The sequence below is a fragment of the Pseudophryne corroboree genome, unplaced genomic scaffold, assembly GCF_028390025.1.
Source record: "Pseudophryne corroboree isolate aPseCor3 unplaced genomic scaffold, aPseCor3.hap2 scaffold_471, whole genome shotgun sequence".
NCBI classification, from domain to species: Eukaryota; Metazoa; Chordata; class Amphibia; order Anura; family Myobatrachidae; genus Pseudophryne; species Pseudophryne corroboree.
In genome coordinates, this window is record NW_026970083.1 from 226,646 (window position 1) to 251,189 (window position 24,544).

Sequence of the window (24,544 nt, forward strand, 5' to 3'; positions counted from 1 at the left end):
CCCAGCCCCTGAAGCATTCAAGCTGATTTCTTGCAGCAGCTGGGCACTGTAACAGCTCCAGAGCTGCTCTGTAAGGCAACTAAAAGGGTGTGGGCCCTGCAGCACTACCTGTAGTTCGCATTGTGCGTTGGAAGGCACAAAGTAAGCAGACGGGAGAAGTCAGGATAGTGCGCAAGGGCATAGAAGGGAGTGGCTCCAGAAAAGAGAAGTGGAAACAGACAGCAAACTAGGCTGGAGAGAGACCTGAGACAAAGAGATCTGAATTATACGAGAGCCGACCAGGGGAAACACAAATTATGCAATCAAGTTTCCCACATTTGGGGAAATCACAGGAGCAGCACACCCAGAGTGCAATGGGTGAGCCTTGCCCTGGGAGAAGCACCTTCATGATCATAGTATCTCACCTGGCAGGTAAGTAGGAGTTGGGCTAGAGCTGGGGAGGGTCACTGCTCGGGCACCCCCCTGTCAAGTGAAGGAGATCCAACTGAGGCAGCACAAGGGAACTCTCGAAAGAAGAACAAGGCTAGAGGAATATATGAGACAAAGAAATCTGACTTTTACCAGAGCTGACCAGAGGAAAACACAAACACAGTCCCCCACTACCACAAAAAATGCAGGCGAGTTTCCCACATTTGGGGAAATCACAGGGGTCAGCATACCCAGAATGCAATGAATGAACCTCACCCTGGGTGAACAATCTTCATGACCATGGTGTCTCCTATGCAAAATAAGTATGATTTGGGATAGGGCTGGGAGGGCCGCTGCTCAGGCACATCTCTGTCAAGTAAAGGAGATTCAACTGAGGCAGCACAAGGGAACTCTCATCTGGGGACAACAACTGCAGGGAGAACACATATTTTCAGATGAACATGGGAGGGCAGAAGGCTGCCTAATACTGAAGCACCCCCAAACAACAAACCAAATGCAACAACTAGTGCAAGCATTCCTGGGGGATGGCCTGCAGCAGATGGATTTGCATATGGTGATGTCATCCAAGCAGTGGGTCAAAGTTGGCTTCAACCCTCATCTGCATATGAAAAGAGAAAAGGGGCGTGCAGGGCATGGCGGCCTTTTGCGGTGCTTGGATTACCCCTAGTTCGCATTAAACACCCCCACCCACCTTTGGTGTGGGGCTCATGTTGGCCATGCCCCATCCCCTGAAGCATTCAAGCTGATTTCTTGCAGCAGCTGGGCACTGTAACAGCTCCAGAGCTGCTCTTTAAGGCAAGTAAAAGATTGTGTGGGCCCTGCAGCACTACCTGTAGTTTGCATTGTGCATTGGAAGGCACAAAGTAAGCAGACGGGAGGAGAAGTCAGGATAGTGCACAAGGGTATAGAAGGGAGGGGCTCAAGATAAAAGAAGTGGAAACAGACAGCAAACTAGGCTGGAGAAAGACCTGAGACAAAGAGATCTGAATTATACGAGAGCCGACCAGAGGAAACACAAATTATGCAGTCAAGTGTCCCACATTTGGGGAAATCGTAGGAGCAGCACACCCAGAGTGCAATGGGTGAGCCTTGCCCTGGGAGAAGCACCTTCCTGATCATAGTATCTCACCTGGCAGGTAAGTAGGAGTTGGGCTAGAGCTGGGGAGGGTCGCTGCTCGGGCACCCCCCTGTCAAGTGAAGGAGATCCACCTGAGGCAGCACAAGGGAACTCTCGAAAGAAGAACAAGGCTAGAGGAAAATCTGAGACAAAGAAATCTGAGTTTTAACAGAGCTGACCAGAGGAAAGCACAAACACAGTCCCCCACTACCACAAATAATGCAGTCGAGTTTCCCACATTTGGGTAAATCACAGGGGTCAGCATACCCAAAATGCAATGAATGAACCTCACCCTGGGAGAACAATCTTCATGACCATGGTATCTCCTATGCAAAATAAGTATGATTTGGGATAGGGCTGGGGAGGGCCGCTGCTCATGCACATCTCTGTCAAGTAAAGGAGATTCAACTGAGGCAGCACAAGGGAACTCTCATCTGGGGACAACAACTGCAGGGAGAACACATATTTTCAGATGAACATGGGAGGGCAGAAGGCTGCCTAATACTGAAGCACCCCCAAACAACAAACCAAATGCAACAACTAGTGCAAGCATTCCTGGGGGAAGTTCTGCAGAAGACGGATTTGCATACGGTGATGTCATCCAAGCAGTGGGCCAAAGTTGGCTGGAACCCTCATCTGCATATGAAAAGAGAAAAGGGGTATGCAGGGCATGGCGGCCTTTTGCGGCGCTTGGATGACCCTTAGTTCGCATTAAACACCCCCACCCTCCTTCGGTGTGGGGCTCATGTTGGCCATGCCCCATCCCCTGAAGCATTCAAGCTGATTTCTTGCAGCAGCTTGGCACTGTATCAGCTCCAGAGCTGCTCTGTAAGGCAAGTAAAAGGGTGTGGGCCCTGCAGCACTACCTGTAGTTTGCATTGTGCATTGGAAGGCACAAAGTAAGCAGACAGGAGGAGAAGTCAGGATAGTGCACAAGGGTATAAAAGCGAGTTTCCCACATTTGGGAAAATCACAGGGGTCAGCATACCCAGAATGCAATGAATGAACCTCACCCTGGGAGAACAATCTTCATGACCATGGTATCTCCTATGCAAAATAAGTATGATTTGGGATAGGGCTGGGGAGGGCCGCTGCTCAGGCACATCTCTGTCAAGTAAAGGAGATTCAACTGAGGCAGCACAAGGGAACTCTCATCTGGGGACAACAACTGCAGGGAGAACACATATTTTCAGATAAAAATCTTGGTCATGCTCTGGTTTCTCTTCAGAACGAACAAATCTTTCGCCTTTTATTAAAGATTTCCGTGGAGAGGAGCAAAACCGAGTTTTATCTCAATTTTTGCATGCCCCATCTTTTTGGGGTTTCTTTTATCGGTTTAAAGATAGAATGAGTGTGCTTTAATGTAAGCTCATTTGCATAGAAATGACAGTAAATGTTTGTTTCTTTTCAAACAGAACTTTCTTGACCATGCTACTTGCTTGAAAGATCTGGGAGCACATGGAATACAGTACAAACCATGCTTATAGCAAGGAGAAGCCAGGTGAGAAATCTGCTTACTTTCAAGTTGGGCGCTCACTTTGATCTGAATGAGGACTGCTGGCACAGCATTTAGGCGACAGGTGGAATCTTGGTCATGCTCTGGTTTCTCTTCAGAACGAACAAATCTTTCGCCTTTTATTAAAGATTTCTGTGGAGAGGAGCAAAACTGAGTTTTATCTCAATTTTTGCATGCCCCATATTATTGGGGTTTCTTTTATCAGTTTCTTGTTAGCTTTAATGTAAGTTTATTTGCATAACAATGACTATAAATGTCTGTTTCTTTTCAAGCAGAACTTTCTTGACCATTCTAATTGCTTGAAAGATCTGGGAGCACATGGAAAAGAGTACAAACCATGCTTATAGCAAGGGGAAGCCTGGTGAGAAATCTGCTTTCTTTCTTTCAAATTGGGTGCTCACTTTGCGCTGAATGAGGACTGCTGGCATGGCACTCAGGCGACAGGTGGAATCTTAGTCATACTCTGGTTTCTCTTCAAAACGAACAGATCTTTCGCCTTTTACTAAAGATTTCCGTGGAGAGGAGCAAAACTGAGTTTTATCTCAATTTTTGCATGCTCCGTCTTATTGGGGTTTCTTTTATCGGTTTAAAGATAGAACGAGTGTGCTTTAATGTAAGCTCATTTGCATAGAAATGACAGTAAATGTTTGTTTCTTTTCAAACAGTACTTTCTTGACTATACTAAATGCTTGAAAGATCTGGGAGCACATGGAAAAGAGTACAAACCATGTTTACAGCAAGGGGAAGCCTGGTGAGAAATCTGCTTTCTTTCTTTCAAATTGGGTGCTCACTTTGAGCTGAATGAGGACTGCTGGCATGGCACTCAGGCGACAGGTGGAATCTTGGTCATGTTCTGGTTTCTCTTCAGAACGAACAAATCTTTCGCCTTTTATTAAAGATTTCCGTGGAGAGGAGCAAAACTGAGTTTTATCTCAATTTTTGCATGCCCCATCTTATTGGGATTTTATTTTATCGGTTTAAAGATAGAATGAGTGTGCTTTAATGTAAGCTCATTTGCATAGAAATGACAGTAAATGTTTGTTTCTTTTCAAACAGAACTTTCTTGACCACACTAATTGCTTGAAAGATCTGGGAGCACATGGAAAAGAGTACAAACCATGTTTATAGCAAGGGGAAGCCTGGTGAGAAATCTGCTTTCTTTCTTTCAAATTGGGTGCTCACTTTGAGCTGAATGAGGATTGCTGGCATGGCACTCAGGCGACAGGTGGAATCTTGGTCATGCTCTGGTTTCTCTTCAAAACGAACAGATCTTTCGCCTTTTACTAAAGATTTCCGTGGAGAGGAGCAAAACTGAGTTTTATCTCAATTTTTGCATGCTCCGTCTTATTGGGGTTTCTTTTATCGGTTTAAAGATAGAACGAGTGTGCTTTAATGTAAGCTCATTTGCATAGAAATGACAGTAAATGTTTGTTTCTTTTCAAACAGAACTTTCTTGACTATACTAATTGCTTGAAAGATCTGGGAGCACATGGAAAAGAGTACAAACCATGTTTATAGCAAGGGGAAGCCTGGTGAGAAATCTGCTTTCTTTCTTTCAAATTGGGTGCTCACTTTGAGCTGAATGAGGACTGCTGGCATGGCACTCAGGCGACAGGTGGAATCTTGGTCATGTTCTGGTTTCTCTTCAGAACGAACAAATCTTTCGCCTTTTACTAAAGATTTCCGTGGAGAGGAGCAAAACTGAGTTTTATCTCAATTTTTGCATGCCCCATCTTATTGGGGTTTTATTTTATCGGTTTAAAGATAGAACGAGTGTGCTTTAATGTAAGCTCATTTGCATAGAAATGACAGTAAATGTTTGTTTCTTTTCAAACAGAACTTTCTTGACCACACTAATTGCTTGAAAGATCTGGGAGCACATGGAAAAGAGTACAAACCATGTTTATAGCAAGGGGAAGCCTGGTGAGAAATCTGCTTTCTTTCATTCAAATTGGGTGCTCACTTTCAGCTGAATGAGAACTGCTGGCATGGCACTCAGGCGACAGGTGGAATCTTGGTCATGCTCTGGTTTCTCTTCAGAACTAACAAATATTTCGCCTTTTATTAAAGATTTCCGTGGAGAGGAGCAAAACTGAGTTTTATCTCAATTTTTGCATGCCCCATATTATTGGGGTTTCTTTTATCAGTTTAAAGACAGAACGAGTGTGCTTTCTTGTTAGCTTTAATGTAAGTTTATTTGCATAACAATGACAGTAAATGTTGTTTCTTTTCAAACAGAACTTTCTTGACCATGCTACTTGCTTAAAGGTCTGGGAGCACATGGAAAACAGTACAAACCATGCAGTATCACAAGAGCCTTTATTTGATCTTTCATGAAGATAGAGCAGAATTGAGGACACGTCAACAATTTCTGCCGAAGGTGGTTCATCTTTCCACATGGTGCCTTTGGCCACTGACACCTTCGTTGAGTCAAAGTCTCTGGCTGTGGTCAGAACTTTGAAAATGTATGTCACCAGAACGGTTCAGATTAGGAAAACAGAGGCTCTGTTTGTCCTGTATGCTCCCAACAGGATTTGGTGTCCTGCTTCCATGCAGACCATTATGCGCTGGATCTGTGGTAAGATTCAGCATGCTCGTTCCACGGCAGGATTGCCGTTACTGAAGTAGGTGAAGACCCATTCTACTAGAAAGGTGGGTTCATCCTTGGCAGCTGGTCGGGGAGTCTCGGCATTGCAACTTTGCCGAGCAGCTATTTAGTAAACACTTTTGCTAAGTTTTACAAGTTTGATACCTTGGCTGATGATAACCTTAAGTTGGGTCATTCGGTGCTGCAGAGTCGTACGCACTTTCCCACCCGTTCAAGAGCTTTGGTATAACCCCATGGTTCTTAATGTGACCCCAGCATCCTCTAGGTCGTATGAGAAAATAGGATTTTAATACCTACCGGTAAATCCTTTTCTCTTAGTCTGTAGAGGATGCTGGGCACCCGTCCCAGTCCATACTGTGTCTGCAGTTATTACTTGTGGTTATACACATGTTGTGTTATGGTTCTGGTCAGCTTTTTGCTGCAATTGTTCATGCCGTTGGCTTGTGTTCTGTTGAATGCCACGTTCTGCGGCATGTTTAAGGTGTGAGCTGGTAAGATGCTCACCTTAGTTTAACAATAAATCCTTTCCTCGAAATGTCCGTCTCCCTGGGCACAGTTCCTATAACTGGAGTCTGGAGGAGGGGCATAGAGGGAGGAGCCAGTTCACACCCTTTGAAAGTCTTAAAGTGCCCATGTATCTTGCGGATCCCGTCTATACCCCATGGTTCTTAATGTGACCCCAGCATCCTCTACGGACTAAGAGAAAAGAATGCCCTTGCGCACTATCCTGACTTCTCCTCCCGTCTGCTTACTTTGTGCCTTCCAACGCACAATGCGAACTACAGGTGGTGCTGCAGGGCCCACACCCTTTTACTTGCCTTACAGAACAGCTCTGGAGCTGTTACAGTGCCCAGCTGCTGCAAGAAATCAGCTTGAATGCTTCAGGGGATGGGGCATGGCCAACATGAGCCCCACACCAAAGGAGGGTGGGGGTGTTTAATGTGAACTAGGGGTCATCCAAGCACTGCAAAAGGCCGCCATGCCCTGCATGCCCCTTTTCTCTTTTCATATGCAGATGAGGGTTCCAGTCAACTTTGGCCCACTGCTTGGATAACATCACCGTATGCAAATCCGTCTGCTGCAGACCTTCCCCCAGGAATGCTTGTACTAGTTGTTGCATATGGTGCTTCAGTATTAGGCAGCCTTCCGCCCTCCCATGTTCATCTGAAAAGATGTGGTCTCCCTGCAGTTGTTGTCCCCAGATGAGAGTTCCCTTGTGCTTCCTCAGTTGAATCTCCTTAACTTGACGGGGGAGGTGCTGCCCGAGCAGCCCTCCCCAGCCCTATCCCAACTCATATTTATTTTGCATATGAGGTCTCTTGATCATGAAGATTGTTCTCACAGGGTGAGGTTCATCCATTATATTTTAAAATAGGAAGGTACGAATTACATATTTGAATTGCATCTATGTGCTGGATTCAAATGTCCCCCCCCCCTTCCTTTCTCAATTGTGCCCGTCAGCAGCTATTCTAAGGTTGCTGCCAATGGGTGTGACACATTAATTTCTTCTGTGGGGTACACTGGACTCCACAAGGATTCACATTGGGGTGTAGAGTAGGATCTTGATCTGAGGCACCAACCGGCTCAAAGCTTTTGACTGTTCCCAAGAAGCTCAGTGCATTCTCCTCTATAACCCCGCTTCCATGAACAGGGAGCTCAGTTTGTAGTTGGTGCCTTCAGTAGCAGGCCAATTAACAGGGGCCTGCCTCAGGCAGCCTATTCTTAGCTATTAATTTTGACAAGAAAAGAAGAACTTGTTTTATGAGAATCTACAAGGGCTGCAGCAGGCTAGGTCTAATAGACATCTTTACTGCAGCTTCATCACTCCCAGCGGCGCTGTATACTCCCGTGCCCTGGTTGCTGGGTCACTGCAGCGGAGGCTCCGGTTTCATCCTAAGGTCAGTCACACACACACCACCCTTCCGGATCACGAGGCCGCTGCTGAAGGGGAGCGAGGCCGTAGGGGGTGGGCCGTGTGCGCACTGCGGTGGACACTGATTACTGGGCAGCCGCTCCACTAGCCACCAGGTACAGTTAAGGAGCACAGGTCTGGGGGTTTTTCTCCTATATTAACCCAATTTTGTACTGCCCGCAGCGCATTGTGATAGGTAATAGGGCCTGATTCAGGTTGGATTGCAATCACAATAAGCGATCCAACTGCAAAAATTGCTAAGAGCATACGCATGTGCCTGCATTTTCTGCGGCACCCCGCAGAGAATGTGATCGCCTCTGCCTGTCAATCGGGGCGGGGAAGGGGGGGAGAGGTGGGTCAGCAACACTCCATTTCCAAGTCAGGGATGGAGCGGTGCGGGGGCAAGGCTTCAAAATGGGGTCTGCAACGGAGGAGACACAGGGGGCGTGGTCACAGCGACTGTATGACATCACATTCAGCCGCTGTGATCACAAAAATGGTGGCGGCTTCCTGCGCGCACATACAGTCTGCACCAGCAGGAGCCTACACCATTTTTTATGATCACGCTGAACTGCAGTGCGACTGCAATTACAGCATGGTCAAGAAGGGAGGCGTCATGCTGGGTGGCCATGCCCTGTCACTTTGCAGGAGCCAGCACCGCTCACACACTAGTCCCCGGGTGCAGCCCCCAACCCCCGGGACACCCGGAGCAACAAAATGTAGATTCAGGCCACCAGGCCACGCCCCTACCTATGAAACCATGCCTCCTTTTTACCATTGCACTGCTTATCTGCGCGCACTGCATTACAATCTCCCTCGCCACCTCTCTGGGTGTCACCAGTGATAGTGACACCTCTGCCATGCTTGTAGCAGCTGGTCCTAAGATCTACGCCTCAAACCCTGAGTGTTTGCCCTTGTGACTTGTTGATCATCATAGCGAAGCAGATGCTTACAGAAAACTGCAGGGGCTTAGATTGAAAATAAAAAAATTGATAGGGTATAAGGTAGAGAGGAGCGGGTTCGGTTCTCCGAGAACCGAATTCCCCACGAACTCCACGTGGTTTACACTGGTCCGAGGCAGGCTCGGTTGTTCCCGCCTGACTCGGAAAACCTGAACAAGGGAAAATGTCATCATCCCGCTGTCGGATTCTCGCGAGATTCGGATTCCATATAAAGAGCTGCGCGTTGCTGCCATTTTTACTCGTGCATTGAAGAGAGAGCGGAGAGGACGTGGCTATGTTCTCTCAGTGGAAATCTCAATATCAGTGCTCAGTATCAGTGGTTACTTATTGCTGCTCAGTAATACTAGTAGTGTGTCTCTCCTGCTCAGTGTCAGTTCTCAGTAGTATCCTCATCAGTGCTCAGTATCACTGTTCATTGTCTTGTGCTGCATTGTGTTGCTCAGCATAATACAGTACATTACTAATAGTCCAGTGCTGCATCTTGCTGCTCAGTGTCAGTTCTAGTATCCTCATCAGTGCTCACTATCACTGCTCATTGCATTGTGGTGTTCTGTATACTACAATAACATAGTAATATAGTAACATAGTTTTTGAGGTTGAATAGAGGCAAATTGCCCATCGTGTTCAACCTGTTTTAAGTTGTGATGATTCTACATACTTGCTGAATAATGTTTTATGACTAGTTAGCTACTATAACTCATGTTACCCCCGGATTAACCATGTTGATATTTTAAGTATTATAACCTTGGATAGCTTTTTCATTCAGAAATGTATCCATTCCTTTTTTAAATCCAATTACAGAGTCCGCCATTACCACCTTCCCTGGCAGGGAATTCCACATCCTGATTGCCCTAACAGTGAAGAAACCTTTCCTCCATTGCGTTCTGAACTTTCCTCCAGTCGCAGCGAGTGACCACGTGTTCTTTTAATAAATAATTCCTCTGATAACTCTTTGTTATGTATCTTTACATATTTGAAGATATTAATAATATCTCCTCTTAGGCACCTCTTTTCTAGTGTATAAATATTCAGCCTAGTAAGTCTTTCCTTATAGTCCAGTACTTTAAGGCCTTTAATCAATTTAGTCTTCAGGATCTCTGACACTTCCATGAGCAGCAGAGTAGTGCAATGGAAGCATGCTGGGCCCATAACCCAGAGGTCGATTGATCGAAACTATCCTCTGCTATGTGCATTTTTTTTTTTTATAATTAAAGTAATCAAAAACTGGGATTGATATTTTGGCACTTTTATTTTTACTTAAAGTACAATAACTTTTATCATTTTAATTTGTTTTAATAGTATATTGACAGCATTGTTTTCTTTAAAAAATCCACTTAATTTTCTTTACCCTATTACTGAAATGGTAATTGACAAAAACAAACTACATTGTCACCAGAAGAGCAATGCAAAATGTACAAGTGATATATGAAAATCATCTTCCATCTTGAATTTCAATGATGCATTGGGACAACAATTTGTGAGAAACATCTTCACCCATAAAGAAAGATTTTCTTAATTCCTTACCTGTGTGCTGATTAGATATCACCTTGTTTTCACATTAAACAGACTTCCCCATGAGGAAGCAGCAAGGATGCAGTGACGTTTCCTGGTGTCAACCTGTATTATTTCAGTAGACATTGAAATGAGGATGCATCTTTGATGCCTTTCCAATGAAGCAAGTTTAATTCAGTAATAGGTGAAAAACCATTCCTACAAAGGTGTTAATCAGAGACTTGGCTTTGTGGACACTTTTCAGAGAGCAAATTTGTTAGCATAAACATAAAATCAGAAAATGAAGAGCTGTTTAATCACTCAATTGGACTTTTCTGCCAGCATAATTTTTTTTCTCTGCAACTCACTGCTAAATTGTGCTTCCTAGCTGTTTTTTTATAAAATCACTTAATCAAATCTAACTCTGATTACATCAGAGAAGGCCAGGTACCCTACACCATAAGGGGGTTTTTTGAAATTTTGACTTGTCTACTTAAAGATCACCAAAATCTGATTACAAGGTCAATTACATCCCTGGGTGGGATTGAACCACCAACCTTTTGGTTAATAGCCAAACATGCTAACCGATTGCGCCACAGAGACACCTTGCGAAAGTCAATACTGACAAAGGCTAATAAGCATTCATCTAGAACGTTTCCTAGAAAAACTTTAAAAAGTCAATAATCTGGAGAATTTTTGTAAGAAACACATTGGTACTTTCCCATGATGAGTGAGTGCTTCAGGATTTCTTGCACTTACATGGGCTATTAACCAAAAGGTTGGTGGTTCAATCCCACCCAGGGATGTAATTGACCTTGTCATCAGATTTTGGTGATCTTTAAGTAGACAAGTCAAAATTTCAAACCCCCTCTTATGGTGTAGGGTACCTGGCCTTCTCTGACGTAATCAGAGTTAGATTTAATTAAGTGATTTTATAAAAAACAGCTAGGAAGCACAATTTAGCAGTGGGTTGCAGAGAAAAAAATAACATTTTAAACCTACCGGTAATTTTTTTTTCTCGTAGTCCGTAGAGGATGATGGGGACTCCGTAAGGACCATGGGGGATAGACGGGCTCCGCAGCAGACATGGGCACTTTAAGAAAGACTTTAGATCTGGGTGTGCACTGGCTCCTCCCTCTATGCCCCTCCTCCATACCTCAGTTAGAGAAACTGTGCCCAGAGGAGACGGACAGTACGAGGAAAGGATTTTTGTTAATCCAAGGTCAAGATTCATACCAGCCACACCAATCACACCGTATAACTTGTGATATACTACCCAGTTAACAGTATGAAAACAACATAGCATCAGTCCAAGACCGATGAAAACTAACATATAACCCTTATGTAAGCAATAACTATATACAAGTCTTGCAGAAGTAGACCGCACTTGGGACGGGCACCCAGCATCCTCTACGGACTACGAGAAAAAGATTTACCGGTAGGTTTAAAATCTTATTTTCTCTTACGTCCTAGAGGATGCTGGGGACTCCGTAAGGACCATGGGGATTATACCAAAGCTCCCAAACGGGCAGGAGAGTGCGGATGACTTTGCAGCACCGATTGAGCAAACAGGAGGTCCTCCTCAGCCAGGGTATTAAACTTATAGAACTTTGCAAAGGTGTTTGAACCAACTTTGACCCACTGCTTGGATGACATCACCATATGCAAATCCATCTGCGGCAGGCCTTCCCCCAGGAATGCTTGCACTAGTTGTTGCATTTGGTTTGTTGTTTGGGGGTGCTTCAGTATTAGGCAGCCTTCTGCCCTCCCATGTTCATCTGAAAATATGTGTTCTCCCTGCAGTTGTTGTCCCCAGATGAGAGTTCCCTTGTGCTGCCTCAGTTGAATCTCCTTTACTTGACAGAGATGTGCCTGAGCAGCGGCCCTCCCCAGCCCTATCCCAAATCATACTTATTTTGCATAGGAGATACCATGGTCATGAAGATTGTTCTCCCAGGGTTAGGTTAATTCATTGCATTCTGGGTATGCTGACCCCTGTGATTTCCCCAAATGTGGGAAACTCAACTGCATTATTTGTGGTAGTGGGGGACTGTGTTTGTGCTTTCCTCTGGTCAGCTCTGGTAAAAGTCAGATTTCTTTGTCTCAGATCTTCCTCTAGCCTTGTTCTTCTTTCGAGAGTTCCCTTGTGCTGCCTCAGTTGGATCTCCTTCACTTGACAGGGGGGTGCCCGAGCAGCGACCCTCCCCAGCTCTAGCCCAACTCCTACTTACCTGCCAGGTGAGATACTATGATCATGAAGATGCTTCTCCCAGGGCAAGGCTCACCCATTGCACTCTGGGTGTGCTGCCCCTGCGATTTCCCCAAATGTGGGAAACTTGACTGCATAATTTGTGTTTCCCCTGGTCGGCTCTCATATAATTCAGATCTCTTTGTCTCAGGTCTCTCTCCAGCCTAGTTTGCTGTCTGTTTCCACTTCTTTTTTCTTGAGCCCCTCCCTTCTATACCCTTGTGCACTATCCTGACTTCTCCCGTCTGCTTACTTTGTGCCTTCCAACGCACAATACAAACTACAGGTAGTGCTGCAGGGCCCACACCCTTTTACTTGCTTTACAGAGCAGCTCTGGAGCTGTTACAGTGCCCAGCTGCTGCAAGAAATCAGCTTGAATGCTTCAGGGGCTGGGGCATAGCCAACATGAGCCCCACACCGAAGGAGGGTGGAGGTGTTTAATGCGAACTAGGGGTCATCCAAGCGCCGCAAAAGGCCGCCATGCCCTGCACACCCCTTTATTCTTTTCATATGCAGACGAGGGTTGAAGCCAACTTTGACCCACTGCTTGGATGACATCACCATATTCAAATCCATCTGCTGCAGGCCTTCCCCCAGGAATGCTTGCACTAGTTGTTGCATTTGGTTTGTTGTTTGGGGGTGCTTCAGTATTAGGCAGCCTTCTGCCCTCCCATGTTCATCTGAAAATATGTGTTCTCCCTGCAGTTGTTGTCCCCAGATGAGAGTTCCCTTGTGCTGCCTCAGTTGAATCTCCTTTACTTGACAGAGATGTGCCTGAGCAGCGGCCCTCCCCAGCCCTATCCCAAATCATACTTATTTTGCATAGGAAATACCATGGTCATGAAGATTGTTCTCCCAGGGGTAGGTTCATTCATTGCATTCTGGGTATGCTGACCCCTGTGATTTCCCCAAATGTGGGAAACTCAACTGCATTATTTGTGGTAGTGGGGGACTGTGTTTGTGCTTTCCTCTGGTCAGCTCTGGTAAAAGTCAGATTTCTTTGTCTCAGATCTTCCTCTAGCCTTGTTCTTCTTTCGAGAGTTCCCTTGTGCTGCCTCAGTTGGATCTCCTTCACTTGACAGGGGGGTGCCCGAGCAGCGACCCTCCCCAGCTCTAGCCCAACTCCTACTTACCTGCCAGGTGAGATACTATGATCATGAAGATGCTTCTCCCAGGGCAAGGCTCACCCATTGCACTCTGGGTGTGCTGCCCCTGCGATTTCCCCAAATGTGGGAAACTTGACTGCATAATTTGTGTTTCCCCTGGTCGGCTCTCATATAATTCAGATCTCTTTGTCTCAGGTCTCTCTCCAGCCTAGTTTGCTGTCTGTTTCCACTTCTTTTTTCTTGAGCCCCTCCCTTCTATACCCTTGTGCACTATCCTGACTTCTCCCATCTGCTTACTTTGTGCCTTCCAACGCACAATGCAAACTACAGGTAGTGCTGCAGGGCCCACACCCTTTTACTTGCTTTACAGAGCAGCTCTGGAGCTGTTACAGTGCCCAGCTGCTGCAAGAAATCAGCTTGAATGCTTCAGGGGCTGGGGCATAGCCAACATGAGCCCCACACCGAAGGAGGGTGGAGGTGTTTAATGCGAACTAGGGGTCATCCAAGCGCCGCAAAAGGCCGCCATGCCCTGCACACCCCTTTTTTCTTTTCATATGCAGACGAGGGTTGAAGCCAACTTTGACCCACTGCTTGGATGACATCACCATATGCAAATCCATCTGCTGCAGGCCTTCCCCCAGGAATGCTTGCACTAGTAGTTGCATTTGGTTCGTTGTTTGGGGGTGCTTCAGTTTTAGGCAGCCTTCTGCCCTCCCATGTTCATCTGAAAATATGTGTTCTCCCTGCAGTTGTTGTCCCCAGATGAGAGTTCCCTTGTGCTGCCTCAGTTGAATCTCCTTTACTTGACAGAGATGTGCCTGAGCAGCGGCCCTCCCCAGCCCTATCCCAAATCATACTTATTTTGCATAGGAGATACCTTGGTCATGAAGATTGTTCTCCCAGGGTGAGGTTCATTCATTGCATTCTGGGTATGCTGACCCCTGTGATTTCCCCAAATGTGGGAAACTCGACTGCATTATTTGTGGTAGTGGGGGACTGTGTTTGTGCTTTCCTCTGGTCAGCTCTGGTAAAAGTCAGATTTCTTTGTCTCAGATCTTCCTCTAGCCTTGTTCTTCTTTCGAGAGTTCCCTTGTGCTGCCTCAGTTGGATCTCCTTCACTTGACAGGGGGTGCCCAAGCAGCAATCCTCCACAGCTCTAGCCCAACTCCTACTTACCTGCCAGGTGAGATACTATGATCTTCACTGTTAGGGCAATCAGGATGTGGAATTCCCTGCCAGGGAAGGTGGTAATGGCGGACTCTGTAATTGGATTTAAAAAAGGAATGGATACATTTCTGAATGAAAAAGCTATCCAAGGTTATAATACTTAAAATATCAACATGGTTAATCCGGGGGTAACATGAGTTGTAGTAGTTAACTAGTCATAAAACATTATTCAGCAAGTATGTAGAATCATCACAACTTAAAACAGGTTGAACACGATGGGCAATTTGCCTCTTTTCAACCTCAAAAACTATATTACTATATGTTACTATATTACTATGTTACTGTAGTATACAGAACACCACAATGTAATGAGCAGTGATAGTGAGCACTGATGAGGATACTAGAACTGACACTGAGCAGCAAGATGCAGCACTGGACTATTAGTAATGTACTGTAGTATGCTGAGCACCACAATGCAGCACAAGACAATGAGCAGTGATACTGAGCACTGATGAGGATACTACTGAGAACTGACACTGAGCAGGAGAGACACACTACTAGTATTACTGAGCAGCAATAAGTAACCACTGATACTGAGCACTGATATTGAGATTTCCACTGAGAGAACATAGCCACGTCCTCTCCGCTCCCTCTTCAATGCACGAGTAAAAATGGCGGCAACGCGCAGCTCTTTATATGAAATCCGAATCTCGCGAGAATCCGACAGCGGGATGATGACATTTTCCCTTGTTCAGGTTTTCCGAGTCAGGCGGGAACAACCGAGCCTGCCTCGGACCAGTGTAAACCACGTGGAGTTCGTGGGGAATTCGGTTCTCGGAGAACCGAACCCGCTCCTCTCTACCTTATACCCATATATTTTTTTATTTTCAATCTAAGCCCCTGCAGTTTTCTGTAAGCATCTGCTTCGCTATGATGATCAACAAGTCACAAGGGCAAACACTCAGGGCTTGAGGCGTAGATCTTAGGACAAGCTGCTACAAGCATGGCAGAGGTGTCACTATCACTGGTGACACCCAGAGAGGTGGCGAAGGAGATTGTAATGCAGTGCGCGCAGATAAGCAGCGCAATGGTAAAAAGGAGGCATGGTTTCATAGGTAGGGGCGTGGCCTGGTGGTGTGAATCTACATTTTGTTGCTCCGGGTGTCCCGGGGGTTGGGGGCTGCACCCGGGGACTAGTGTGTGAGCGGTGCTGGCTCCTGCACAGTGACAGGACATGGCCACCCAGCATGACGCCTCCCTTCTTGACCAATCTGTAATTGCAGTCGCACTGCAGTTCAGCGTGATCATAAAAAATGGTGTAGCCTCCTGCTGGTGCAGACTGTATGTGCGCGCAGGAAGCCGCCACCATTTTTGTGATCACAGCGGCTGAATGTGATGTCATACAGCCGCTGTGACCACGCCCCCTGTGTCTCCTCCGTTGCAGACCCCATTTTGAAGCCTTGCCCCCGCACCGCTCCATCCCTGACTTGGAAATGGAGTGTTGCTGACCCCCCTCTCCCCCCCTGCCCCGATTGACAGGCAGAGGCGATCGCATTCTCTGCGGGGTGCCGCAGAAAATGCAGGCACATGCGTATGCTCTTAGCAATTTTTGCAGTTGGATCGCTTACTGTGATTGCAATCCAACCTGAATCAGGCCCTATTACCTATCACAATGCGCTGCGGGCAGTACAAAATTGGTTTAATATGGGAGAAAAAACCCCAGACCTGTGCTCCTTAACTGTACCTGGTGGCTCGTGGAGCGGCTGCCCAGTAATCAGTGTCCACGCCAGTGCGCACACGGTCCACCCCCTACGGCCACGCTCCCCTTCATCAGCGGCCTCGTGATCCGGAAGGGCGGTGCGTGTGTGACTGACCTTAGGAAGAAACCGGAGCCTCCGCTGCAGTGACCCAGCAACCAGGGCACGGGAGTATACAGCGCCGCTGGGAGTGATGAAGCTGCAGTAAAGATGTCTATTAGACCTAGCCTGCTGCAGCCCTTGTAGATTCTCATAAAAAAAGTTCTTATTTTCTTGTCAAAATTAATAGCTAAGAATAGGCTGCCTGAGGCAGGCCCCTGTTAAGTGGCCTGCTACTGAAGGCACCAACTACAAACTGAGCTCCCTGTTCATGGAAGCGGGGTTATAGAGGAGAATGCGCTGAGCATCTTGGGAACAGTCAAAAGCTTTGAGCCGGTTGGTGCCTCAGATCAAGATCCTACTCTACACCCCAATGTGAATCCTTGTGGAGTCCAGTGTACCCCACAGAAGAAATTAATGTGTCACACCCATTGGCAGCAACCTTAGAATAGCTGCTGACGGGCACAATTGAGAAAGGAAGGGGGGGGGGACATTTGAATCCAGCACATAGATGCAATTCAAATATGTAATTTGAACCTTCCTATTTTAAAATATAATGGATGAACTTCACCCTGTGATAACAATCTTCATGATATAGAGATCTCATATGCAAAATAAGTATGAGTTGGGATAGGGCTGGGGAGGGTGGCTGCTCGGGCAAGCCCCTCCCCCGTCAAGTTAAGGAGATTCAACTGAGGAAGCACAAGGGAACTCTCGTCTGGGGACAACAACTGCAGGGAGACCACATTTTTTCAGATGAACATGGGAGGGCGGAAGGCTGCCTAATACTGAAGCACCATCAAATATCAAACCATATGCAATAACTAGTACAAGTATTCCTGGGGGAAGGTCTGCAGGAGACGAATTTGCATACGGTGATGTCATCCAAGCAGTGGGCCAAAGTTGGCTGGAACCCTCATCTGCATATGAAAAGAGAAAAGGGTTATGCAGGGCATGGCGGCCTTTTGCGGCGCTTGGATGACCCCTAGTTCGCATTAAACACCTCCACCCTCCTTCGGTGTGGGGCTCATGTTGGCTATGCCCCAGCCCCTGAAGCATTCAAGCTGATTTCTTGCAGCAGCTGGGCACTGTAACAGCTCCAGAGCTGCTCTGTAAGGCAAATAAAAGGGTGTGGGCCCTGCAGCACTACCTGTAGTTCGCATTGTGCGTTGGAAGGCACAAAGTAAGCAGACGGGAGAAGTCAGGATAGTGCGCAAGGGCATAGAAGGGAGCGGCTCAAGAAAAGAGAAGTGGAAACAGACAGCAAACTAGGCTGGAGAGAGACCTGAGACAAAGAGATCTGAATTATACGAGAGCCGACCAGGGGAAACACAAATTATGCAGTCAAGTTTCCCATATTTGGGGAAATCGCAGGGGCAGCACACCCAGAGTGCAATGGTTGAGCCTTGCCCTGGGAGAAGCACCTTCAAGATCATAGTATCTCACCTGGCAGGTAAGTAGGAGTTGGGCTAGAGCTGGGGAGGGTCGCTGCTCGGGCACCCCCCTGTCAAGTGAAGGAGATCCAACTGAGGCAGCACAATGGAACTCTCGAAAGAAGAACAAGGCTAGAGGAAGATCTGAGACAAAGAAATCTGACTTTTACCAGAGCTGACCAGCGGAAAACACAAACACAGTCCCCAACTACCACAAATAATGCAGGCGAGTTTCCCACATTTGGGTAAATCACAGGGGTCAGCATACCCAGAATGCAATGAATGAACCTCACCCTGGGTGAACAATTTTCATGACCATGGTGTCTCCTATGCAAAATAAGTATGATTTGGGATAGGGCTGGGGAGGGCCGCTGCTCAGGCACATCTCTGTCAAGTAAAGGAGATTCAACTGAGGCAGCACAAGGGAACTCTCATATGGGGACAACAACTGCAGGGAGAACACATATTTTCAGATGAACATGGGAGGGCAGAAGGCTGCCTAATACTGAAGCACCCCCAAACAACAAACCAAATGCAACAACTAGTGCAAGCATTCCTGGGGGAAGGCCTGCAGCAGATGGATTTGCATATGGTGATGTTATCCAAGCAGTGGGTCAAAGTTGGCTTCAACCCTCATCTGCATATGAAAAGAGAAAAGGGGCGTGCAGGGCATGGCGGCCTTTTGCGGTGCTTGGATGACCCCTAGATCGCATTACACACCCCCACCCTCCTTTGGTGTGGGGCTCATGTTGGCCATGCCCCATCCCATGAAGCATTCAAGCTGATTTCTTGCAGCAGCTGGGCACTGTAACAGCTCCAGAGCTGCTCTGTAAGGCAAGTAAAAGGGTGTGGGCCCTGCAGCACTACCTGTAGTTTGCATTGTGCATTGGAAGGCACAAAGTAAGCAGACGGGAGGAGAAGTCAGGATAGTCCACAAGGGTATAGAAGGGAGGGGCTCAAGAAAAAAGAAGTGGAAACAGAGAGCAAACTAGGCTGGAGAGAGACCTGAGACAAAGAGATCTGAATTATACGAGAGCCGACCAGAGGAAACACAAATTATGCAGTCAAGTGTCCCACATTTGGGGAAATCGTAGGAGCAGCACACCCAGTGTGCAATGGGTGAGCCTTGCCCTGGGAGAAGCACCTTCCTGATTATAGTATCTCACCTGGGTGTGCTGCCCCTGCGATTTCCCCAAATGTGGGAAACTTGACTGCATAATTTGTGTTTCCCCTGGTCGGCTCTCATATAATTCAGATCTCTTTGTCTCAGGTCTCTCTCCAGCCTAGTTTGCTGTCTGTTTCCACTTCTTTTTTCTTGAGCCCCTCCCTTCTATACCCTTGTGGACTATCCTGACTTCTCCTCCTGTCTGCTTACTTTGTGCCTTCCAATGCACAATGCAAACTACAGGTAGTGCTGCAGGGCCCACACCCTTTTACTTGCCTTACAGAGCAGCTCTGGAGCTGTTACAGTGCCAAGCTGCTGCAAGAAATCAGCTTGAATGCTTCAGGGGCTGGGGCATGGCCAACATGAGCCCCACACCGAAGGAGGGTGGGGGTGTTTAATGCGAACTAAGGGTCATCCAAGCGCCGCAAAAGGCCGCCATGCCCTGCATACCCCTTTTCTCTTTTCATATGCAGATGAGGGTTCCAGCCAACTTTGGCCCAATGCTTGGATGACATCACTATATGCATATCCGTCTTCTGCAGACCTTCCCCCAGGAATGCTTGTACTAGTTGTTGCATTTGGTTTGTTGTTTGGGGGTGCTTCAGTATTAGGCAGCCTTCTGCCCTCCCATGTTCATCTGAAAATATGTGTTCTCACTGCAGTTGTTGTCCCCAGATGAGAGTTCCCTTGTGCTGCCTCAGTTGAATCTCCTTTACTCTAAAACTTGTAAAACTTAGCAAAAGTGTTTACTAAATAGCTGCTCGGCAAAGTTGCAATGCCGAGACTCCCCGACCAGCTGCCCAGGATGAACCCACCTTTCTAGTAGAATGGGTCTTCACCTAATTCAGTAACGGCAATCCTGCCGTGGAATGAGCATGCTGAATCTTACCACAGATCCAGCGCATAATTGTCTACATGGAAGCAGGACACCCAATCCTGTTGGGAGCATACAGGACAAACAGAGCCTCTGTTTTCCTAATCTGAACCGTTCTGGTGACATAAATTTTCAAAGTTCTGACCACAGCCAGAGACTTTGACTCAACGAAGGTGTCAGTGGCCAAAGGCACCATGTGGAAAGATGAACCACCTTCGGCAGAAATAGTTGACGTGTCCTCAATTCTGCTCTATCTTCATGAAATATCAAATAAAGGCTCTTGTGATACTGCATGGTTTGTACTGTTTTCCATGTGCTCCCAGATCTTTCAAGCAAGAAGCATGGTCAAGAAAGTTCTGTTTGAAAAGAAACAACATTTACTGTCATTGTTATAGAATTTGGGAGAAAAAACAAGAAGAAATCTGCACTGTTGACGCACTGGACAGAATGAATGAATCATAAAATATAACCTTTATTAAGTATGTATTAAAATTGGATAAATATTAATATTATTATCCCAAACTGCAGTGAAACATAAAGGTTAAAATCACAGAACTAACATACATGTGCATAAGAAGAATAAAGAGATGTGAAAAAAAGGTTTAAAAAGCGTGTCCGTGTGTGATTATTTTTGAAGGCACAACCCTGGCGGGGTTGTTTATATAGATATATATGTTGCTAATAATCACTTTCTAGCGTAATGTTATTAAATAGCTGTTAGTATCTATGTCGTCAGGTACCACTGGGTCGTATCCTATATACTCCTGTGGGAAACTTGACTGCATAATTTGTGTTTCCCCTGGTCGGCTCTCGTATAATTCAGATCTCTTTGTCTCAGGTCTCTCTCCAGCCTAGTTTGCTGTCTGTTTCCACTTCTCTTTTCTTGAGCCGCTGCCTTCTATGCCCTTGTGCACTCTCCAGACTTCTCCTGTCTGCTTACTTTGTGCCTTCCAACGCACAATGCAAACTACAGGTAGTGCTGCAGGGCCCACACCCTTTTACTTGCCTTACAGAGCAGCTCTGGAGCTGTTACAGTGCCCAGCTGCAGCAAGAAATCAGCTTGAATGCTTCAGGGGCTGGGGCATAGCCAACATGAGCCCCACACCGACGGAGGGTGGAGGTGTTTAATGCAAACTAGGGGTCAGCCAAGCGCCGCAAAAGGCCGCCATGCCCTGCATGCCCCTTTTCTCTTTTCATATGCAGACGAGGGTTGAAGCCAACTTTGACCCACTGCTTGGATGACATCACCATATGCAAATCCATCTGCGGCAGGCCTTTCCCCAGGAATGCTTGCACTAGTTGTTGCATTTGGTTTGTTGTTTGGGGGTGCTTCAGTATTAGGCAGCCTTCTGCCCTCCCATGTTCATCTGAAAATATGTGTTCTCCCTGCAGTTGTTGTCCCCAGATGAGAGTTCCCTTGTGCTGCCTCAGTTGAATCTCCTTTACTTGACAGAGATGTGCCTGAGCAGCGGCCCTCCCCAGCCCTATCCCAAATCATACTTATTTTGCATAGGAGATACCATGGTCATGAAGATTGTTCTCCCAGGGTTAGGTTCATTCATTGCGTTCTGGGTATGCTGACCTCTGTGATTTCCCCAAATGTGGGAAACTCAACTGCATTATTTGTGGTAGTGGGGGACTGTGTTTGTGCTTTCCTCTGGTCAGCTCTGGTAAAAGTCAGATTTCTTTGTCTCAGATCTTCCTCTAGCCTTGTTCTTCTTTCAAGAGTTCCCTTGTGCTGCCTCAGTTGGATCTCCTTCACTTGACAGGGGGGTGCCCGAGCAGCGACCCTCCCCAGCTCTAGCCCAACTCCTACTTACCTGCCAGGTGAGATACTATGATCATGAAGTTGCTTCTCCCAGGGCAAGGCTCACCCATTGCACTCTGGGTGTGCTGCCCCTGCGATTTCCCCAAATATGGGAAACTTGATTGCATAATTTGTGTTTCCCCTAGTCGGCTCTCATATAATTCAGATCTCTTTGTCTCAGGTCTCTCTCCAGCCTAGTTTGCTGTCTGTTTCCACTTCTTTTTTCTTGAGCCCCTCCCTTCTATACCCTTGTGCACTATCCTGACTTCTCCTCCTGTCTGCTTACTTTGTGCCTTCCGATGCACAATGCAAACTACAGGTAGTGCTGCAGGGCCCACACCCTTTTACTTGCCTTACAGAGCAGCTCTGGAGCTGTTACAGTGCCAAGCTGCTGCAAGAAATCAGCTTGAATGCTTCAGGGGCTGGGGCATGGCCAACATGAGCCCCACACCGAAGTAGGGTGGGGGTGTTTAATGCGAACTAAGGGTCATCCAAGCGCCGCAAAAGGCCGCCATGCCCTGCATACCCCTTTTCTCTTTTCATATGCAGATGAGGGTTCCAGCCAACTTTGGCCCACTGCTTGGATGACATCACTGTATGCAAATCCGTCTTCTGCAGACCTTCCCCCAGGAATGCTTGTACTAGTTGTTGCATTTGGTTTGTTGTTTGGGGGTGCTTCAGTATTAGGCAGCCTTCTGCCCTCCCATGTTCATCTGAAAATATGTGTTCTCCCGGCAGTTGTTGTCCCCAGATGAGAGTTCCCTTGTGCTGCCTCAGTTGAATCTCCTTTACTTGACAGAGATGTGCCTGAGCAGCGGCCCTCCCCAGCCCTATCCCAAATCATACTTATTTTGCATAGGAGATACCATGGTCATAAAGATTGTTCTCCCAGGGTTAGGTTCATTCATTGCATTCTGGGTATGCTGACCCCTGTGATTTCCCCAAATGTGGGAAACTCAACTGCATTATTTGTGGTAGTGGGGGACTGTGTTTGTGTTTTCCTCTGGTCAGCTCTGGTAAAAGTCAGATTTCTTTGTCTCAGATCTTCCTCTAGCCTTGTTCTTCTTTCGAGAGTTCCATTGTGCTGCCTCAGTTTGATCTCCTTCACTTGACAGGGGGGTACCCGAGCAGCGACCCTCCCCAGCTCTAGCCCAACTCCTACATAACTGCCAGGTGAGATACTATGATCATGAAGGTGCTTCTCCCAGGGCAAGGCTCACCCATTGCACTCTGGGTGTGCTGCTCCTGCGATTTCCCCAAATGTGGGAAACTTGACTGCATAATTTGTGTTTCCCCTGGTCGGCTCTTGTATAATTCAGATCTCTTTGTCTCAGGTCTCTCTCCAGCCTAGTTTGCTGTCTGTTTCCACTTCTCTTTTCTTGAGCCGCTGCCTTCTATGCCCTTGTGCACTCTCCTGACTTCTCCTGTCTGCTTACTTTGTGCCTTCCAACGCACAATGCAAACTACAGGTAGTGCTGCAGGGCCCACACCCTTTTACTTGCCTTTCAGAGCAGCTCTGGAGCTGTTACAGTGCCCAGCTGCTGCAAGAAATCAGCTTGAATGCTTCAGGGGCTGGGGCATAGCCAACATGAGCCCCACACCGACGGAGGGTGGAGGTGTTTAATGCGAACTAAGGGTCATCCAAGCGCCGCAAAAGGCCGCCATGCCCTGCATACCCCTTTTCTCTTTTCATATGCAGATGAGGGTTCCAGCCAACTTTGGCCCACTGCTTGGATGACATCACCGTATGCAAATACGTCTTCTGCAGACCTTCCCCCAGGAATGCTTGTACTAGTTGTTGCATTTGGTTTGTTGTTTGGGGTGCTTCAGTATTAGGCAGCCTTCTGCTCTCCCATGTTCATCTGAAAATATGTGTTCTCCCTGCAGTTGTTGTCCCCAGATGAGAGTTCTCTTGTGCTGCCTCAGTTGAATCTCCTTTACTTGACAGAGATGTGCCTGAGCAGCGGCCCTCCCCAGCCCTATCCCAAATCATACTTATTTTGCATAGGAGATACCATGGTCATGAAGATTGTTCTTCCAGGGTGAGGTTCATTCATTGCATTCTGGGTATGCTGACCCCTGTGATTTCCCCAAATGTGGGAAACTCGACTGCATTATTTGTGGTAGTGGGGGACTGTGTTTGTGCTTTCCTCTGGTCAGCTCTGGTAAAAGTCAGATTTCTTTGTCTCAGATCTTCCTCTAGCCTTGTTCTTTTTTTGAGAGTTTCCTTGTGCTGCCTCAGTTGGATTTCCTTCACTTGACAGGGGGGTGCCCGAGCAGCGACCCTCCCCAGCTCTAGCCCAACTCCTACTTACCTGCCAGGTGAGATACTATGATCAGGAAGGTGCTTCTCCCAGGGCAAGGCTCACCCATTGCACTCTGGGTGTGCTGCTCCTACGATTTCCCCAAATGTGGGACACTTGACTACATAATTTGTGTTTCCTCTGGTCGGCTACTCGTATAATTCAGATCTCTTTGTCTCAGGTCTCTCTCCAGCCTAGTTTGCTGTCTGTTTCCACTTCTCTTTTCTTGAGCCCCTGCCCTTGCCCTTGTGCACTCTCCTGACTTCTCCTGTCTGCTTACTTTGTGCCTTCCAACGCACAATGCAAACTACAGGTAGTGCTGCAGGGCCAACACCCTTTTACTTGCCTTACAGAGCAGCTCTGGAGCTGTTACAGTGCCCAGCTGCTGCAAGAAATCAGCTTGAATGCTTCAGGGGCTGGGGCATAGCCAACATGAGCCCCACACCGACGGAGGGTGGAGGTGTTTAATGCGAACTAAGGGTCATCCAAGCGCCGCAAAAGGCCGCCATGCCCTGCATACCCCTTTTCTCTTTTCATATGCAGATGAGGG

At 47.1% G+C, this 24,544-nt stretch overlaps 22 non-coding genes and 4 pseudogenes across 22 annotated transcripts; 18 read left to right on the top strand and 8 right to left on the bottom strand.

Moving 5' to 3' along the window:
* Positions 1-256: 256 nt before the first annotated feature.
* Positions 257-419, bottom strand: LOC135027836 (U1 spliceosomal RNA). Its single transcript, XR_010224231.1, has one exon. It is a non-coding gene; the product is annotated as a U1 spliceosomal RNA (small nuclear RNA).
* A 152-nt stretch (positions 420-571) lies between these two features.
* LOC135027727 (U1 spliceosomal RNA) lies at positions 572-735 on the bottom strand. The gene has a single exon (XR_010224131.1). It is a non-coding gene; the product is annotated as a U1 spliceosomal RNA (small nuclear RNA).
* A 675-nt stretch (positions 736-1,410) lies between these two features.
* LOC135027791 (U1 spliceosomal RNA) lies at positions 1,411-1,573 on the bottom strand. Its single transcript, XR_010224191.1, has one exon. It is a non-coding gene; the product is annotated as a U1 spliceosomal RNA (small nuclear RNA).
* Positions 1,574-1,725: 152 nt separating this feature from the next.
* LOC135027720 (U1 spliceosomal RNA) lies at positions 1,726-1,889 on the bottom strand. The gene has a single exon (XR_010224124.1). It is a non-coding gene; the product is annotated as a U1 spliceosomal RNA (small nuclear RNA).
* Positions 1,890-2,482: 593 nt separating this feature from the next.
* On the bottom strand, positions 2,483-2,610 carry LOC135027874 (U1 spliceosomal RNA; annotated as a pseudogene).
* Positions 2,611-2,754: 144 nt separating this feature from the next.
* On the top strand, positions 2,755-2,870 carry LOC135027895 (U5 spliceosomal RNA). Its single transcript, XR_010224275.1, has one exon. It is a non-coding gene; the product is annotated as a U5 spliceosomal RNA (small nuclear RNA).
* Positions 2,871-3,140: 270 nt separating this feature from the next.
* Positions 3,141-3,256, top strand: LOC135027904 (U5 spliceosomal RNA). The gene has a single exon (XR_010224284.1). It is a non-coding gene; the product is annotated as a U5 spliceosomal RNA (small nuclear RNA).
* Positions 3,257-3,520: 264 nt separating this feature from the next.
* LOC135027888 (U5 spliceosomal RNA) lies at positions 3,521-3,636 on the top strand. Its single transcript, XR_010224269.1, has one exon. It is a non-coding gene; the product is annotated as a U5 spliceosomal RNA (small nuclear RNA).
* A 274-nt stretch (positions 3,637-3,910) lies between these two features.
* LOC135027905 (U5 spliceosomal RNA) lies at positions 3,911-4,026 on the top strand. Its single transcript, XR_010224285.1, has one exon. It is a non-coding gene; the product is annotated as a U5 spliceosomal RNA (small nuclear RNA).
* A 275-nt stretch (positions 4,027-4,301) lies between these two features.
* Positions 4,302-4,417, top strand: LOC135027897 (U5 spliceosomal RNA). The gene has a single exon (XR_010224277.1). It is a non-coding gene; the product is annotated as a U5 spliceosomal RNA (small nuclear RNA).
* Positions 4,418-4,691: 274 nt separating this feature from the next.
* LOC135027883 (U5 spliceosomal RNA) lies at positions 4,692-4,807 on the top strand. The gene has a single exon (XR_010224264.1). It is a non-coding gene; the product is annotated as a U5 spliceosomal RNA (small nuclear RNA).
* Positions 4,808-5,082: 275 nt separating this feature from the next.
* LOC135027914 (U5 spliceosomal RNA) lies at positions 5,083-5,198 on the top strand. The gene has a single exon (XR_010224295.1). It is a non-coding gene; the product is annotated as a U5 spliceosomal RNA (small nuclear RNA).
* Positions 5,199-11,942: 6,744 nt separating this feature from the next.
* Positions 11,943-12,106, top strand: LOC135027880 (U1 spliceosomal RNA). Its single transcript, XR_010224261.1, has one exon. It is a non-coding gene; the product is annotated as a U1 spliceosomal RNA (small nuclear RNA).
* Positions 12,107-12,258: 152 nt separating this feature from the next.
* On the top strand, positions 12,259-12,400 carry LOC135027799 (U1 spliceosomal RNA; annotated as a pseudogene).
* A 692-nt stretch (positions 12,401-13,092) lies between these two features.
* LOC135027685 (U1 spliceosomal RNA) lies at positions 13,093-13,256 on the top strand. The gene has a single exon (XR_010224087.1). It is a non-coding gene; the product is annotated as a U1 spliceosomal RNA (small nuclear RNA).
* A 152-nt stretch (positions 13,257-13,408) lies between these two features.
* Positions 13,409-13,550, top strand: LOC135027800 (U1 spliceosomal RNA; annotated as a pseudogene).
* A 692-nt stretch (positions 13,551-14,242) lies between these two features.
* On the top strand, positions 14,243-14,406 carry LOC135027947 (U1 spliceosomal RNA). Its single transcript, XR_010224328.1, has one exon. It is a non-coding gene; the product is annotated as a U1 spliceosomal RNA (small nuclear RNA).
* A 3,304-nt stretch (positions 14,407-17,710) lies between these two features.
* On the bottom strand, positions 17,711-17,873 carry LOC135027851 (U1 spliceosomal RNA). The gene has a single exon (XR_010224242.1). It is a non-coding gene; the product is annotated as a U1 spliceosomal RNA (small nuclear RNA).
* Positions 17,874-18,025: 152 nt separating this feature from the next.
* On the bottom strand, positions 18,026-18,189 carry LOC135027748 (U1 spliceosomal RNA). Its single transcript, XR_010224150.1, has one exon. It is a non-coding gene; the product is annotated as a U1 spliceosomal RNA (small nuclear RNA).
* A 674-nt stretch (positions 18,190-18,863) lies between these two features.
* Positions 18,864-19,019, bottom strand: LOC135027877 (U1 spliceosomal RNA). Its single transcript, XR_010224258.1, has one exon. It is a non-coding gene; the product is annotated as a U1 spliceosomal RNA (small nuclear RNA).
* Positions 19,020-21,380: 2,361 nt separating this feature from the next.
* LOC135027701 (U1 spliceosomal RNA) lies at positions 21,381-21,544 on the top strand. The gene has a single exon (XR_010224105.1). It is a non-coding gene; the product is annotated as a U1 spliceosomal RNA (small nuclear RNA).
* Positions 21,545-21,696: 152 nt separating this feature from the next.
* Positions 21,697-21,831, top strand: LOC135027856 (U1 spliceosomal RNA; annotated as a pseudogene).
* Positions 21,832-22,533: 702 nt separating this feature from the next.
* LOC135027687 (U1 spliceosomal RNA) lies at positions 22,534-22,697 on the top strand. Its single transcript, XR_010224091.1, has one exon. It is a non-coding gene; the product is annotated as a U1 spliceosomal RNA (small nuclear RNA).
* A 152-nt stretch (positions 22,698-22,849) lies between these two features.
* Positions 22,850-23,012, top strand: LOC135027848 (U1 spliceosomal RNA). The gene has a single exon (XR_010224239.1). It is a non-coding gene; the product is annotated as a U1 spliceosomal RNA (small nuclear RNA).
* A 670-nt stretch (positions 23,013-23,682) lies between these two features.
* LOC135027936 (U1 spliceosomal RNA) lies at positions 23,683-23,846 on the top strand. Its single transcript, XR_010224316.1, has one exon. It is a non-coding gene; the product is annotated as a U1 spliceosomal RNA (small nuclear RNA).
* Positions 23,847-23,998: 152 nt separating this feature from the next.
* LOC135027833 (U1 spliceosomal RNA) lies at positions 23,999-24,162 on the top strand. Its single transcript, XR_010224228.1, has one exon. It is a non-coding gene; the product is annotated as a U1 spliceosomal RNA (small nuclear RNA).
* The last annotated feature ends 382 nt before the right edge of the window (positions 24,163-24,544 follow it).